The sequence below is a fragment of the Calliphora vicina genome, chromosome 4 (assembly GCF_958450345.1).
Source record: "Calliphora vicina chromosome 4, idCalVici1.1, whole genome shotgun sequence".
Classification (NCBI taxonomy): domain Eukaryota; kingdom Metazoa; phylum Arthropoda; class Insecta; order Diptera; family Calliphoridae; genus Calliphora; species Calliphora vicina.
Genome location: NC_088783.1, coordinates 69,483,672 through 69,502,471, shown reverse-complemented (window position 1 = coordinate 69,502,471; position 18,800 = coordinate 69,483,672). Strand labels below are relative to the sequence as shown.

General features: G+C 33.2%; 1 protein-coding gene and 1 pseudogene across 1 annotated transcript in view; one reads left to right on the top strand and one right to left on the bottom strand.

Moving 5' to 3' along the window:
* The window catches only part of l(1)G0007 (ATP-dependent RNA helicase l(1)G0007), a 70,607-nt gene that overhangs the window by 21,931 nt on the left and 29,876 nt on the right, over positions 1-18,800 (bottom strand). The window lies entirely within an intron of this gene.
* Positions 6,532-7,011, top strand: LOC135958166 (DNA-directed RNA polymerases I, II, and III subunit RPABC2-like; annotated as a pseudogene).

Genomic DNA, 18,800 nt, shown 5'->3' with positions numbered 1-18,800 from the left:
CACAAACCACCATATCTCGCATGATCCCATCAATTGCATGCTAATATTATGATCACTATATCAGAACTGTTTTTCCCTAAGGTTTATCGGTAGCAACGCATCATGATAATATAATATATGCTTGTGTCGCTAAGAGCGATAAACTGAATAGGGCATAAATCGCTCACCCCTTGAAAGGTTAATGAAGTAAACGGCACTTTTTATACTGAGTTAGATTTCGATTCATATTTTGGCAGAAACAACTGACAGAAACAACTGCCAATATGCACTGCGATTAGACTCAGTACTATTGACAGTTGGAATCAACGAGCGAAGAGACATGCAAGAATATTAGGGATCCTTCCAATCTCCTCTGATTTACCATTTTTAAAAGTTCTTGGTTCTTTCATATCTGAGGGTCTATTTGAACTCTTTTCCTCAGATGCGACGTGTTTGTTTATCTTTACTGAAGGCTCCTAAAGTTTGGAATCAAGATTTTTTTCTTCTTGGTGAGTGTAGTAGTATTCAGGCTGAAGTATCAATAAGTCGATTAATTGGCTTAGTTACTATTGCATATCTACTTGGGATGTACTTATTTATACAGTTTATACCACATAGAAATTGGTCCGGGAATGCCGGAAGTCTCAGAATGATCTGGCAAGATATTCAACAATATCACTAATATGGGTGAAAAAACACGTAGATACTGATGGCAATCATATTGCAAGGGAGGGTGCCATGTTGCAGTTTAGTAACATAGTATCAATGATCGCTGGACATTGTAGGTTTAGTGTACATGTCAGGCGAATTGGACTCCCTTATACTGACTACTGAGCTAGTTGTCTGATCATTCACGAGAACCAATTAAGCGCCAATATAAATCTGGGCAGTGTTCTCTCGCCTTTACTGTTCAACTTAATACTTGACACAATAATGAATCATGTAACAACTAACAACAGCGGTATTACAGACTAAGCAGATGGCATATGTCTTCTGGCACACAAACACTCTTATATCGAGACAAAACTTCAGCACCTGAGCGAGTGTACAGCTAAATCTGGTCCATGCCAACAATATCCGACCTATATTTCTAAAAGGAAAACCGGTAGAAGTAGACGTATTATTTCCAGCAATATTGGAGCAAGTGATGATATAAGATCCCTCATCAGAAAAGGTAGAGCATAATTTGGAATGCTGAATAAAGTTTGGCGGTCTACATTCATTTCTAAGTGCACCAAACTCAAAATATTTGACGCTAGTATAAAATCCGTTGTTCTGATTGGGTGCGAAACAGGGCACGCTACAACTTAGGAAATAAATGTACTCCAAGTGTTCATAAACCGTCTGAGGCAAATCTTGCGCGTATTTTGGGCCAACACTTTATCCAAATTCGAAATTCGAAGATCTAAAGGGAATTCGATTGAGCAAACATTGAGGAAGCCCCCAAACAATATCACTCGAACAGCGCTTGATTGGAACCCGCAGGATAGCCGAAGTAAAGGAAGACCTGCTAATACATGGAGGAGACTGGTTGAAGCTGAGGGATTAGTACATGGCGGGAAATTAAAGCTTTAGACAAACCAAATTTTAACTTGTTTGTTGAGGCCCTATGTTCCACCTACACAGAGAAAACAGATTCGTGATAGCAACCGAATTTGTTGCCAATCGAATGATTTGGTTGCACATATAGAATTTTTCGGTCCTATCAAAAGAAAGTCGGTTGATAAAGAAGAATTTCGGTTGAAGCAACCAAACTTTAGTTTCCGCTTCCAAAATTTTCTACCCACAATTGTAAAATTCGGTCACTAAGGTAGAATCATTCGATTGGCAACAAATTCGGTTGCTATCACGAATCTCTTTTCTCTGTGTAGGAACTATAATATACTGACTCCTGAAGAGGTTATCACAATGAGGAGGAGGATGAAACTATAATTCATAATTATACATTCGTTCTTTAGTGATAGTTCTGATCTCTCTATAATGGGCACTGATCGTTTAAGCGAATGTATAGGCCTATCAATATGGCTCTAATCTCTGAAGCTCTTCTTTTTCTTATTTCCCACCTCCAGTTTCTCCTTCTTTCTATACTTCTTACTTTATATCAATTCATTTATATTTACTTCTGCTGAACAATCTTCTCTATACATTGTTATCTTATTTCCCACCTCCAGTTTCTTCTACTACATATCAATTGTCCATTGCGGACAATTTCTTCTTTTATAATTTTTCTATTCAGGTATAACATAGGGACCTTATCGGACTTATGTAAGCTGCATCAATGGTGTTACAATCTGCCAAACCAAACCTAACCTAACTTACTGAATATAGATGCCTGAATCCATGTGTTGAGAGAGAAAAATACATTGGCTTATTAATATCTCTTAAAATGGCCCAATGCAAAATTTTAGTTCGCAAATGTCGAAGTGCTCTCTGTAAAATTCATCATTGAAGTGCCGGCTTAGAAAAAACTTGTTTCTCATTTAATGAGTTGGTCTTATTTTTCAGTTGCTTTGGAATTTATGTCTACTTTTACTTCTGCTGAAGTAAACAATTAGATAATTAATCGAACAATATCTATCTATAGCCGGAAATATAAATAATTATAAACATTTTTTTTACCAGTTTCATCAAGCTCTTGAACTCTTGACAATTTTTATTAAATCTAAGCGATTTAAATTAATAAATTTTATACGGGATCATCAAATTTCGTGTGAACTTGGACTCAATCATATTTTTTATACAGACAGTCATATTTTCATATATGAGTACAGCAGACATGAAGACTTGGCAAGAAAAAGTATATTATTTTTAGACTTTAAAAAAAAAACGAATAATTTTTTATGCATTTTTGTTCACGAATTTAACAACTTTTGGCAAAATATCAAAATTATAAACAGAAACAGAAAATCAAAAACAAAATAAGCCATTAAAAACAAAAAAAAAATAAATAAATTACTTGTTTATGTGTGTCTAAACGAGGGCAGGCAAACAATTTTTAGAACAAGCCCAACATTTGCAAATTGGTCAAATAGTTTAATTCGTTTTAAATGTCTAACTTAAATAATTATACATATTTGCAAGGACCTCAAAGTTGCAGAAAAATATTTTACAGCTAGTAGTAAAGTTGCAGTGACTGTCAGGATGACAGGTGACATCCAAGGTCTTTTTTGTCGCTGTCAGCATGGAGATATCAGCAGTATAAACCGCTCCTTGGTGTGTTGTAATAAAAACATGTTTAGTCCAAGCCTAATATGTAGTCTTAATTTATAAAACAAATTTTCAGATTGTCCTCGCAAAAATATATTGTGGTTTTGTGTTGGTGAAATAGTGAAGTCTGTCAGTTTGACGTATTTTCTTTCCTTCCTTCCGTACGTTTGTCTAACGCGACTTGTAGTCATTTAAATTGTTTATCTGTTTATTTAAATATTTAAATATACTTATTTGCAAGACAAATACGAGTACCAAATAATAACAATAATAATTTTTGTATTTGTACTTTAGCATACATGCAGGTGGTTTAGCGAATAAAAGTAACAAAAACAAAATATCTAATAAATAGCGAATTATTTTGAGTCTCTCTACCTCTTGCATTCTCCTTTTCCGTTTCATAAAATTCCTCTTTTTGAAAATGTAAACAAAAAATATAAATAAATAAAATACAAAAAAAAACCTATGTAAACACTAAAAACAAACAACTATATTAGCTCATAAGAGCCCCATTAATGAAAGTGCGAACAAAAAAATAATTATAAATAAATAAAATGCTTTAAACAATTGTCAATAAAAATGCCGCGACTGTTAAATGCTAGCACAAAGTATTATTGAGAATCATGGAATAACTAGTCATAGAAAAATAATCATTTATTTCTCAATTGAGATTTTAAAAACTAATAAGAAATAGAATAGAACTGACCTACAATACCAAACAACAAATACAATTTATATTCTAGCGTGTAGTAGAATAAATATTTATAATACAAATTAATATTCCAAAATATTTTAAACATAACGTAATTATTGTAATAAAAAAAATACGAATGTTGTTATTAACACCTATTTTATATAAATGTTTATTAATTAATAACTTTGCACTTAGTAAAATTAAATAAATTAAATATTAGTAATAGCTTTTTAAGGTTTGTAATTAAGTAAGGAGGTTTATATTGAATTCAGATCGGGTTAAGAAACTTTAAACATGGATCCATTACAATCTACCATTGAAGAAGGCGGTGATTAAGGCCAGTGAGGCTTTTTGGGCTACAATATTTTTTGGATATAAACTCCTTAACCAAATAATCGAGAAACTTTAAACGTTCTATTGCAATCTACCATTGAACAAGGAGGTGATTAAGGCCAGAAAGGTTAAAGTATCCGAAGCGAAGTAGATCGAGACAAATATTATTGAAGAATAAAGCACCAAAAAAAGTGATCTTCCGTTAAGAGACAAAGCACTTGTGAGATTTTGCTTCGAATTTCTCCCGAGTAGGTATATGATTGTAAATGCCATCGGGTCGATCAGTGAAACATGAAAAAATCTGGATAAAGTAGTATGAAGTTCTTAAAATATGAACAAATGATGCTAGTCGGTTACCTACAAAACAATGGCCCATTATGAGGCTCTAGTGAGGTCACGTTTTCTGAGCCAGTGGATACATTTTAAAAGCTACCAAAACGCATCCATAAGGACCATTTAAAAATACCTACAAGTAACCTCAGAGCACCAACTAGGTACATGAGAAAACGGGACAGCGAGAAAGTTTCTCTTGGGATTTCATCAGAGACAACATCCGAACTATAGGGTATAAAGTATATATACCTTTACCGCTCATGTTAAACGGTATACAAATGTTGTGCTAACTCAGCAAAAGATAATAACATTAGCGGTATTCACAATAACTGTATTCATGATGTAGAGCTCTTGTCGTAGTAAAAGAGTAGAAGAACAATGTAGTGAAACAATATCTTACAAATTGTGAATGATTCTGAGCAGAATCAAAATTTTTTCTATACGGCCGGTCCGTCTAAATTTGACGTGGGCGTAGCCAAGTAGTATTCGAGTTTAAGTTTTTAAAATGGGTTCTACAAATGCTCAAGGGGCGGCGATATGGGAGCTGAAAGTAGGGTACCTTCGACATGTACAATTTTTAAGCACATGCCATTTTTTGTTCCCATCCGATATCAAAGATTTTTATATTTTTGCTATTTATATCTAATATTTTCCGAGTTATAGGCATTTCAAAATTGAAATTTTAAAATTTGGTCATACCCTGATCCGCTTTTTAAAAATATAGTGCGCATTTTTGTTAGTTAGACAACTAAATTACCAATAATCAGTGTTTAAAAAGCTACGATAACTAACAAATTTTTAACTGTTGTTACAACTACTGCTTCAAAAAAGTGTATGTAGCGGTAGCAGTAGCATTTGTCTTTTTTCGTTTTCTTGTTTTTTTAAAACTACTGCTACCTTCAAAATATAAAACTCTTAACAGAGCAGTAGTAATAAAACATGAATTGTAAATGGAGTAGTAGCATAAAAATACAAATCATTGCTACTGCTCTATATTGAGTTTTAATTTTTAAGGTAGCAGTAAAGTAGCACTTGATGCAGCAGTTAAGGTAGCAATAAAAGTAGTCAAAAAAGAAAATCTTCAGTCATAACACCAAAATTGACAGAATTAAACACTGTGTGTTGTTTTTGTTTTGAGAGAGTTTGAACGAATTATTCGTTATTCGTCTCAGATGTTCGTGTTGCTAACAGAAAGATCGTGATGTCTGTGTGTATAACAAAAAAGGCGAACTTTTGTTTACAACACGACCAACTTAGCAGTAGTAGTAGTAATTATTGACTCCGAGTTTTTATTAATTTTTTAACTAGACTACTTGTGTTTTTTCGTTGCTACTGCTACTTGTAGTCTAGTTTTTTAAACACTGCCAATAATATAGATACAAAAGATTTTAGAGCAATATTAATTATGGATCCAAAGATAAAATATTTTATATTTAAAAATTAAAAACAAAAAATCTACTATTTTTTGCTTTTGTTTTTGTTTTTTGGGCGAAAAGGTACCTTAACTTTTTTCAATAAAAAAAAAAACTTTCTTTAAGAATATATAACAATTTTATGTTTTTCTGTAAGGTGTTTTTACGGATAACATTTTGGTATAAAATTTTTCGAATACTACTACCTTCGGAATTCGACCTTTTTTTATCCAAAATTTCAACTTTGGGCCACATGTTCTAAAATCCCAAAGCTGGGATCAGAAAACCGAAAGTTGCTTTGGAAAACTTGATGTGTGTTACCTATTTATCCACAAAGTATTTTCCCAGCCCCGAATGAAATGTGGACCCTATAGGCAAAATTGTAAAAAGTACCATTTATGAGATTTTCTCTCCAATTTTTTAGGAATTACGGGATTCCCTTTGAAAAGATTTTTCTGTGTATTAGCTTGTTATTATTTTAATCTCTCAACTTTGGCAAGGAAAATTTTAGCTGCACAATTTTAATTATTTTTTCAATTATTTTCTAAAGTTTAATAAATTTCATTTGCAAATATGGATGATGGAGATTTCGATAATGATGATGTTGGCGGTGATGAATTCGATGATGTTGATGAGGAAAACAAAATCGACGACATTAATCAAGAGAAGGAAGTAGACAATATTGAAATTATAGCACCTGGAAATGCTGGCGGCGGTGTACCAAAATCGAAACGTATCACAACCAAATACATGACAAAATATGAAAGAGCGCGTGTCTTGGGTACGTTTTGCAAATTGCTATGTGTGCTCCTATAATGGTGGAATTGGAAGGTGAAACAGATCCTTTGCAAATTGCCACGAAAGAATTGAAACAGAAAAAGATTCCCATTATTATAAGACGATTTTTACCCGATCATTCCTATGAAGATTGGAGTATAGATGAATTAATTATTGTCGATCATTAAATGTTGGGTGGATCAAAAGTCGTCGCTTAGATATTAAAATTAGTTTGTATTTTAAATAAAAAAAACTAAAATTTTTAACGAAAAAAAATATATATGTATATTTAAGTATGTTATTGTCCACCAATATTGATGAAACTTATATGGTTTAAAAGGTTATTTTCTCTAGATGTGCACAATATAAATTTTTTTAAAAAATTCTTTCCATAAAAGTGGTAAAAAGCGTTTTAAATTTGCTTGAAAAACAACAACAACAACATGTTTATGCACATCTAAATACATACACGTGAAAAATATTTTTGCATATACATATGTACTCAAAAGTAACTGTATAACATCGTTATTAGTGGTCGAATTTTGACCACCAGGCGGTCCTAGTATATCTTAATACTCCTTGGCTTCGCACACGTCGAATTTTATTCCGATCGGACCAGACGTTTAGAAATGCCAGATTTATTTCCAGGTTACATGTTTTTATTTACTTATTGTTCTATATGATTTTGTAGTTTATATTCTGTGTCACATCGTGTAACTTTTTTTATAATAAAAAATTATTTGAGTGTATGATAATTGATGAGCAAACACTTTGCAAATTAATGAAATGTGATCGTTATTATTGTAATGCAATGTTTGTAAATGTTAATATTTATGTTAATCCGATCATACTTGAGTAATTATGTAATGTAATTTTAATCAGCTGGAAATTGTTGAGGTACTTAAGAATTTTTTAATGAGATCCGTTTACAAGAGTAGCTTCCAAAGTTTGTTTAAATTTTAAACAAACTCAGACATGTTTTCGACAACCAGGACAACCTCGACTTTTGACCTATATCTGGATTACTAAGTCATTAATATAGACAATATGAATATCTAATGATAGATATTTCGAAGACCTTTACAACGACGTACACACAGTTACTAAAGTATACGTACGATCGACTTTATGGGCCTTCATTCACTCACTCATAACTGATGAATCAGTGAATGAGTGAGTGAATGAATGAGTTGGGCCTTGTATTTTTAAATATATAGATTTTAAAAAAAAGTCCCAAAAAGTAAATCGTACGTATACTTTAGTAACTGTGTGTATATAAGACCATAGTAAGTTGTACCTACAATGGGTCAAAATCGGAATAAATATTTTTTAACCGAATTTTTTTTTTACCAAAAATTTAAAAACCAAAAAAAAATTTAAAATTTTCCAAAAAATTAAAAAAACAACTGGAAAAAAATTGTTTTTTGTTTACCTAAAAATATTTAAAATTTGTATTTTGAAGTATAATTTGGTGAAGGGTATATAAGATTCGGCACATCCGAATATTGCTCTCTTACTTGTTTTAAATCGTTTAGTTTTATCAGGCACATTTGTTCTTTCCAAAATACTAGGATCGTAGTTGCTGGCGCATAGTTAGGTCAATTTAAAATAAATGATATTATTTAATGATAGAGGAGAATTTTGTTCACTTCATTCGTTAAAAAAGATTTCGGAAGTTGTAACATAAATATTTACTGTCCTAATGGTTTTAATAATGACTTATCAGTTTATTTAATCAGTTTTAGTTAGTGTTTTTTAGCTCTGTGTAACACTTAAGCTTTGCATTTTATGTATATTTCAATAAAATGCATTTGTTGCTAAGGAATATTAAAGTATCATGCGTTATATATAAATCTATGCACAAGCAGATGTACTAGCGCCAATTGTTTAAAAACGTATCGCACCACTATATTACATTGCCAAAAAAGAAAAATTGTAAAGTCTTTGCTAAACTATATAAGAAATTATATTTTTAAATGTGTACTTTCTAAAAACATTGTTGCTTCTTAATATCTAACAAATAAAAACAGTACAGTCAGACAAACCCAGTAATATAAGATTTATGCAGTAGGCGTGGCAGTATGTGTACTAGAATCGATAATAGAACTATCCTTTATATATTTGGCAACGTGTTTCTAGTTTTTAGTGTGTTATAATTCCAACACTAACATTTTTTAAATGTTACCGTGTTTACATGGGTTTTCTCCTCTCGCATGCATCAAAAAGAGGCTTAGCTCAGTAAACCTTCATCGTCAAACCTCCAACTCTATTTTTTATTTTGCAGGTTACAGCAACATTTGACATTCATTCAATTATAGACCAATCCTGTCGGAGATTTGGGCAATAAGAAAAAACATGATTCATTCGCTGAATCTGGATCTTGAATGTCGATTTCAACGCTCACAAAACTCAATGTCGATCACGTTGCTTCATCTATATTGGTGTGTGGTATAAATTTTGTCCCTCTTGATGTTCTATGCATGAGAATACAGTATGATGTCCGCCGGACTGAAAAGGCCGTAGGAATTATTTTACTACATTTAATCCCTTTACTATCTTGTATGGCCCAGTACTTAAAAGTCTATTTTGGATTTTCTCGACCGAGGTCGAGGAGAGGAACACATTGATTCGCTGAAGCATAGCCGCGGTGTGGGTTGTGTTTCATTTTCCACTGATACTACAAGGTGGCGCAAAATGAATCACACTGCATACATACAACAATGGAGCGCTATACTAAGAGCTCATCATGATTTTCGACTGAAAATCGTTCACTTCGTTGTTGAGATTGAGAACGGCTCTACAGTAATTCACACGCGACTGACGGTCAGCAGGCATTAACTAATGCACTGTTTGCACTTTGTATGGCGCCCAATTGCGTGGCATGTCGTCTGGTTGATGTTTCTTCATTCTCAGCAACATCCGCAGCCGCGATAATCAACGACCAGTCCGATGGCGGCCACGCCCTGAAAGATCTCATGTAGCTCCAGTCTGTTCGAGTTGATCAGCTAAGCGGCGTAATGTTTGTCCAGTTGGCATGTGAATTACTCTAGAGCCTGACTCAATCTCAACAACGAAGTGGGCGATTTTCAGTCGAAAATCATCATGAGCGACGAGGCATTTTCATTTAAGCAATTATTCCACGATCTTGCATAGTATAGCGATCTATTGTTTGCCTGTTTGTATGTTGCGAGAGTGGTAATATTTATTACATTGACTGGATGTGGAGAGATCCTTCTTTAAATGTATTAGATTGAACCCCTAAGCGAATATTACCTTGGAAAAAGATGATATTGTTAACCAAATAATCGAAAACAAAATGGTTGCATGAAAACCTGAGCCTGAGCTCTCAGTCAATGGCAATTTTATATATAGTTCGTAAAATTATTTGAAGATACTCATTACACTACTGGGGTCTGTAAGCATCACTTGCAGTAATTGCATTAATCGAACAACATGATCATGTCAGAGCATGATCATCTCTAAGAGCTTCAGAACTGATATCTAGAGTTCAAAGAGGTCACAGAGGTCATCTGGTTCGATTTATGCCAAAAACTTATTAAATCATTAATAAAACTATAAAATACATATGTTTTGAGGAAATGCCTTAGTCGATTATAAAAAATAATCTATTATAAATGTGAACCATTGGAATATTCCAGACATGAACAAATTAAACACTTAATACAATTAAAAATCTTCAAATATAAAAAAGAATAAGGCTTAATTAAACTGTTGACGCCTCATGCATACCTACGACGACAAATCTCTACGTTTTATTTGACATTTCCCATTTTCAACTTCTAGATCAACAAAAAAAAAACAAAACAATAAATCTGACACAATGACCACTTGTTAACCTTATTTCAATTAAAAATATTTCAACTATATAAAGCTATAAAACACTACAGTTGGTGGTTGGTGGCACAAGTAGCAGACAAACTCAAGTACATTTAGAAATACATGCATACAAATACTAATACATATGTAAGTCGTTATGTAAAAACATACATTCAAACAAATGTATTAAATATTTGCTCTATCAATGCAATTAAAGTGATAAACAAGTGAATAAAACTAAAAGAAATTATAAATAAATTAAAGCAAAAACAGAAACAGAAACAAAACAAATGGGGTACCTACAATTATATTAACCCATATAGACAGTACATTTTAGATGTGAGAGTACCTCTATCTCTATGCTTTTCTCCACCCACTTCTCAGTTCCCCACTAACACACAACGGACATATTAAACAAAAATACGAATTGTACCAAACAAATTGTACCATTTTAGACTTAATTTTTTTTTAATTTTAGACATCATCCCATACATGAGAGTTGAGTACTATTCCAAAACATTAATATGTCCCAAAATCCCTCAATCATGAACTGGCAGTTTGTACAGATGGAAATTTATTAAGTTTAAAGAATTTACACGAAAGGTGTACAAATTTCAATAGCTGTTAAATTCAGTACTTAACCTTAATATACATCTTAAATTCTGAGGATTATCCAATGAATCCATACCAATATATATCCATTAGGGCGGGTAAATTTTTTTGGACAACAGGCGTATAGCTAAAACGTAATCTACGAAAAATTCTAAGAAAATGTCCCCAAGAAACTCTGGGTCTAAAATCAAAACCTAACTCCCGCTGAGAGACTTCAAAATACACTTTTAAGAAATTTCAACAAATTGAGACTTTTTGATTGGAACAGAATAGCGACCCTATAATTCTGAAAGGGCATGTTGAGTAGATAATTTTTATAGAATAAACTTATAGTCCAACTGGTCTGAATTTTTTTTACAGTGGGCCAAAGTTTTAATTTTTTGATCGTAGGGTGCATTAACTAACTGAAAAAATTGTTGTAAGTTAATGTCTGAGAGAATTCTTATTGTCAGATTTATATCTTGGAATTTTATGTTGATCATTTTTGTGGAAGATCTTAACCCTCTATCTCCATCTCCACTCTTTAGAGGTCAATTGACTCTTATTTCAAGAAAAAAAAAAATTATCTACTTAATATGCCCTTTCAGAATTATAGGGTCGCTATTCTGTTCCAATCAAAAAGTCTCAATTTGTTGGACAGTGAAATTTCTTAAACGTGTATTTTGAAGTCTATCTTTGATTTTAGACCCATACTTTATTTTTATATTTATTCCGTTTGTAATTTCTACATTTTTCATTTCCGACCCTATAAAGTATATATATTCTGGATCCTTATAGATAGCGGAGTCGATTAAGCCATGTCCGTCTGTCTGTCTGTCCGTCTGTCTGTTGAAATCAATTTTCTGAAGACCCCAGATATCTTCGGGATCCAAATCTTCAATAATTCTGTCAGACATGCTTTCGAGAATTTTGCAATTTAAAATCAGCAAAATCGGTCCACAAATGGCTGAGATATGAGGAAAAAACCAAGACAACCTCGATTTTAGACCTATTTTTGACCTATATCTGGATTACTAAGACATTAATATAGACAATATGGATATCTAATGATAGATATTTCAAAGACATTTGCAACGGCGTATATAAGACCATAATAAGTTGGACCTACAATGGGTCAAAATCGGAAAAAAAATTTAACCTGAATTTTTTTTCACAAAAAAAATTGAAAAAAAAAAAAAAAATTTTAAATTTAAAAAAAAAAATTTAAAATAACAATCGAAACAATTTTTTTTCCAAAAAATTAAAAAAACAACTTGAAAAAAAATTAAATTTTGTTTACCTAAAAATATTTAAAATTTTGAAGTATAATTTGGTGAAGGGTATATAAGATTCGGCACAGCCGAATATAGCACTCTTACTTGTTTTAATTTTCTTAGAATTTTGAGTAGATTCCGATCACTGATAAAAACTTTCTTTCCTATCATCGCGCATACTGGGTGCTATAAAGATTGACAACTCAGCACGATAGGACTTAGGAACATTTCTTATTGATCAGAAATGGTTGATATTGAAAATGGGCAAATTCGGTCAAGTAGAACCAGAGTTAACAACCTCCAAAAAAGTTGATATTTTTTGCAATTTTCTTTAAATATATTGAAATTTTGAACACAGGACTAGCTCTGTTGAAAATGCGAAGTTCTATGATCTGTTCCTAGCTTTCTGGCAACATATGGATTCCGAGCCAAAAGAACTGCTCATCTTTTGAGGTCAAGAACGAATCAAGGCAAGATCAGGACTTTAAGGCGGGTGAAGCCAAACTTTCCAATCACTTCATTTTAAACAGTTTTTAACATGTATTGCATAATGTGGCCGAGCGTTGTAATGATGTAATATTTCATTTTCATTGGCAAATGCTCGATTGAAACGAATCAGTTGCGTTCTGTACAGGTTCCATTTTGATTGGACACTTTTGCTCCCTACAAATACAGGGCATTATCTTAGCGACATGGATATTTGGCTTTGATGTCGATTCGGCTGGTTTGTCAGGCTTCACATACGATCTCTTACGCTTCGTGTTATCTTATGGATGCATTTAGCATCGCAAGTAATGATTCGATGCAGAAATGCTTTACTTTTGTAGTGTTCGAACATCATTTCATACATGCAAAATCGTATTTCATGGTCTCCAATGATTTTGCAAGCTCTTGTCGAGTTTGACAACAATTTTCATGGCATTACTCCATAATTCTTATAATTCTTGGTCTTCAAACTTTTTTGGCTAGTCTGGACGACCTTTGTTTTCGGTGACAAAATCACCACTGAACCGAACAAACCATCTCTCGCACATTGAAACTGGTGAAACACATTTACCATAAGGTTAGGTGAGCACTCGGTGTGCTTCAGGGGCACTTGTTTTCTAATTAAAGAAGTAAAACAAAACTTCCCGCATATGACGGTTTTTGGCACAAAATTCCACATTTTCGAAGAAAAAAAACTTTGTTGTTTACACTATAACGTTCAGTAACTAAGTGAGAATAAATGGCAAATATGTACCCTTCAAAATGATATATAAATTATTAAAAACAAAAACCGCATTCAACAGATACGTCATCTATTGTAAATCGCTCATTTTTAAGTCATACACCCAATCGTCGCTCCGAATTTTATGAAGATCGGCTCATAACTGATTATAGCTCCCATATAAGGTCCACACCCGAACATCACTTAAATCCTCATAAATATCTTTTAAACATCGACGTAAATAATCCACATAGATATAAAAATCGTCGTACCGAATTATATGAAGATCAGTACATAATTGGTCATAGATCCCATATAAAGCCCACTTTCGTATTATATTGGTAGTGGGTGTATAAGATTAGGAACAGTCGAATATAACACTCTTTTAGTCATACTACCATGGAAGTCTTTCGAAGGGGTATTCTCTACTCGGGCCTTCACTCAAACTTCTCAACAGGCCGTGCTAATATCCAAAAACTGGTCACCAAGTTGAATAATACAAGTTAAGGAACATCGATAAATTAGATCATCGATAAATTAGATAACATGGAAATAAGGATTGGCCCTGAAGATGGACATAGTTGGGTTTGATTCGGAAGCAATAACATGGTTTATGTACTTGTTTTGGTTAAATAGAAAATCACAGTAGTTTTCACATTTCCATTGTACCAAATATGTAGCATATTTATGTACAACTATACCCCCTTTTTTATACCTAACACAACCTTTTTTTGTTTATGAACGAGTACTAAGCAAATTATTCGCTACTTGTGAGCACTCGGGGATTATGGCAAACTCACATGAGAATGAATCGAAAATAATAATAAACTTATTGATGCAACAAATGCAACGACATTATTCATGTGCACAAAGTCTGTCAAATGACGAGTAAAATTTAAACAATAACAACACTACACATACATATTTATACCTATATGTATAAACATATGTATATATGTAAATATCTATATATATATTTCAACTCGTAGAACCATATGAAAAGTATATGCTTAAATACAACAGCGTCCATATGGACTTTGTGATAACACATGCTGAAATAAAACAGAAATACGAGTAGTAATGAGAACGAATGCAACTACAACAAATTATCGTACAAACATATATAAATATGTATGTGGGGAAAAGAGAAATTGAGAATTTTTATTTCACCACCCCAACAAGGTTGTCAATTGAAGACAAAATTCTGAAAAGAATAAAAACAATAGCTAATAAGACTATTTACAAATAAATTGTAAATACAAGTTTAGTTGTCTTTTTTGTAAAAGATAAACCAAGTTCAAACTGTTACAAAAGATTTCCTATAAAGTGTGACTGAAAATAATTGAAACGCTAAAACAAGCAGTTTATTTAAAGTGACTGAAATATTACTTTAAATGTAGCAAAGAGGATCAATATTAAGAAGATCATATATTCGTTATATATGAATAATACTTATCTCGCTAACTGGTACATTGGAGTATCAACAATTCTGTGTTAATTCCCTTTTGTATACATGTGAATAATTATTTGGGTAATCAAAACGGTGGAAAAGCGAAGCTTGGAGAGTAACGGACAGACAGTTCCGAAGATTTTTGTTTACTTTCAATAAAAATTATAATAATATAGTCAATGCTCGGTCCTCTCTACAACCCTAAAACAGAGTTGTAACCAAGAAAATTATAAATTACACATGGCTCATACTTAAATTTCACATTCGAGAAAAAAACAAGTAAGAGAGCTATATTCGGCTGTGCCGAATCTTATATACCCTTCACCAAATTATACTTTAAAATACAAATTTTATATATTTTTAGGTAAACAAAATGTAAAATTTTTTTTTCCGATTTTGACCCATTGTAGGTCCAACTTACTATGGTCTTATATACGTCGTTGCACAGGTCTTTGAAATATCTATCATTAGATATCCATATTGTCCATATTAATGATTTAGTAATCCAGATATGGGTCAAAAATCGAGGTTGTCCTGGTTTTTTCCTTATATCTCAGCAACCGAGCCGGAAGAATTTCGGAGATATTGATGTATCATTCGTGTATGTAAGTTATTTGGGGGCATCAGAAAGTTGATTTCAACACACAGACGGACAGACGGACATGGCTATATCGACTCCGCTATCTATAACGATTCAGAATATATACTTTGTGGGGTCACTCATGGTGAAAGAGCATTCGGTTAAAGGTGATCATGGATACCAGATTTTTAAAAAGAAATGCAGATGAGTTTAAAATATCAGTCGGAGTGGACTCTCTTTTAGTGTCAATGTACACAGGCCCTCTCTTAGAAGTGTATTGAATAATTTTTCCGGGAGTGTTTCAATGCATAAGGAAAATTTAAGATGCAATAAACAACGAAGTAAATGCAAAGATTTAACATACCAATAACACTTTATCCAAGTAATTTTTAATCTCCTTTTCAATACATGAGTTTGACGATCATGCTAGTATTATAGGGATCTTCAGAATATTCCAGATCGTACTGATTATTGTTGGAGTGCAATCTCCGTTCATAATCTGGCCGCCTTTAAAAATGGTGAGCAAGTTGGCGGAGGTGTCTATATATTTTAGGACACAATTATATGGATGGTATTGGATTGAACCAAAGACTATAATGCTCACAACTAAGTAACTGAGTGGTGTCAATCACCGGGTATTATAAATTCGGCATTCATGCTAAAAAACTAGTTGTCAGAATGCCAAGATGTCAGAATAACAAAGGGGCTGAGTATTTCGGAATTATACCTTTACTTTGGATAATTTTTCAACTGATGTTAAGCGCATTACGATTGACAAGTGCCCGGGCATATTACGATCGTGGTGGAGGGCTTATTGAATGCTTAAAACGTTTTACAAATCAGAATAAACTGAACAACAGTGCTACGATCAATTTGGCTTTAGTTTCTGAAGCAACATCATATTTCCAAGCAAGTTTCATAAAAAACCTAAATTTTCTAATTTGATATTGCTATATCGCCGGGTGACAAATCATACATACCAGTTGAATGTATGTTTGCTTCATACTGATCTAAATGCAGTAAAAGTTATGTGCACAAGAAGGACATGATCTTATGTTTTATTGGATACCAAACATGTTGCCACGATCAAATTAAAGCAACGTTAAACGGTGGAAAACTAAATCATAACCATTCTCCAACACGACAATGCGAGTTCTCACAGGTTGAAACATAACTAAACTGCTTTCTATGCACTAGTTGTTCAGTGAAGAGAATAATTATCATGTTTGACCTCAAAATTTCCAAACATAGACTGTTATATCAGCAATATTATTGATGTTACAAGCAGGCCTTCAGAAGGCTAATATTAAATAGTCAGTTCCTATAATAACTGCTTAAATATTAAACAATTCATCATGAATAGACAGACGACCGGACAGCTTTTTCACATTGTGATAAATTGGTCCAACGCTAGATTGTAGTTATTTAATACCGATTTTCACATGAAAATTTTGGTCAGAGGTCAATCGAATCTTTGGCTGAATGGCTACTTCAACAACCGAAAGAGCCGCATTTTAAGTGAAGCTAATCTTATGACAGATCCAGAAAAAAGCCTCGGTTTGGTATGCTTTATGGATAATTGTCGGACTGACGACCGAACAACGCCTGCACATTGTGATAAATTGACCCAAAGCTAGATTTTTGTTCATACCGATTTTCACAAGAAAATTTTGGTTAGAGGTCAAACGAATCTTTGAATGATTGGCCACCGAACAACCGCACAACCGAAACAGCCGCATTTTAAGTGAAGCTAATCTTAAGACAGATCCAGAAAAAAGGCTCGGTTTGGTATGCTTTATGGGTTATTTTCGGACTGACGACCGAACAACGCCTGCACATTCTAAATGGGACCAAAGCTGGATTATTGTTCATAACGATTTTCACAAGAAAATGTTGGTTAGAGGTCAAACGAATCTTTGGTTTAATGTCTATGTCAACAACCAATACAGCCGGATTTAAAGTTAAGCTAATCTAAAGACAGATCCAGAAAAAAGGCTCGGTTTGGTATTGTCGGACTGACGACTGAACAACGCTTGCACATTGTGATAAATTGACCCAAAGCTAGATTTTTTTCATACCGATTTTCACAAGAAAATTTTGGTCAGAGGTCAATCGACTCTTTGGATGAATGGCCACCGAACAACCGAAACAGCCGCATTTTAAGTGAAGCTAATCTTAAAACAGATTTTCACAAGAAAATTTTGGTCAGAGGTCAATCGAATCTTTGGTTGAATGGCTATGTCAACAACAGAAACAGCCGCATTTTTAGTGAAGCTAATCCTCAAGACAGATAGATCCAGAAAAAGATTCGCTTTGGTATGCTTTGTAGGTTATTGTCGAACTGACGACGGAACAACGCCTGCACATTGTAATAAATTGACCCAAAACTAGATTGTTGTTCATACCGAATTTCACAAGAAAATTTTGGTCAGAGGTCAATCGAATATTTGGTTGAATGTGAGGTCAATCGAATCATAGTTTGTCTCAAAGCTAAATTGTTGTTCATACCGATTTTCATAAGATAATTTTGGTCAGATGTCAACCGAGAGAGCAACCGAAACAGTCGAATTTTAAGAAAGCTAATCTTAAGACAGATCCAGAAAAAGCCTCGGTTTGGTATGCTTTGTAGGTTATTGTTGGACTGACGATGGAACAACGCCTGCACATTGTAATAAATTGGCCCAAAACTAGATTGTTGTTCATACCGAAGAAAATTTTGGTCAGAGTTCAATCGAATCTTTGGTTGAATGATTACGTCAGCAACCGAAACAGCCGAATTTTAAGTAAAGTTAATCCTCAAGACAGCTAGATAAAGAAAAGTCTCGGTTTGGTATGCTTTATGGGTTATTATCAGCCAGAACGTCACAATTAATGGTGATTGATATGGAATTTCTATGATCCTTAATTAAAAAGCCTTAATATGGGAGAGTTCTGGCATCAACATCATTTCTGATATGCGCCACCAAATCCTTCCGAAAGTATTCTTTTCGTTCGACCTCCTGTTTAGAACTACCAATCATATTCATATTAAAATGGCAACTAATCTGTCAAATAAAACCAATTTCATTGCAATTAATAGAATTCATTTCTGTTTTTTTCTACAAAAAACTATCTTTATAATAGTCG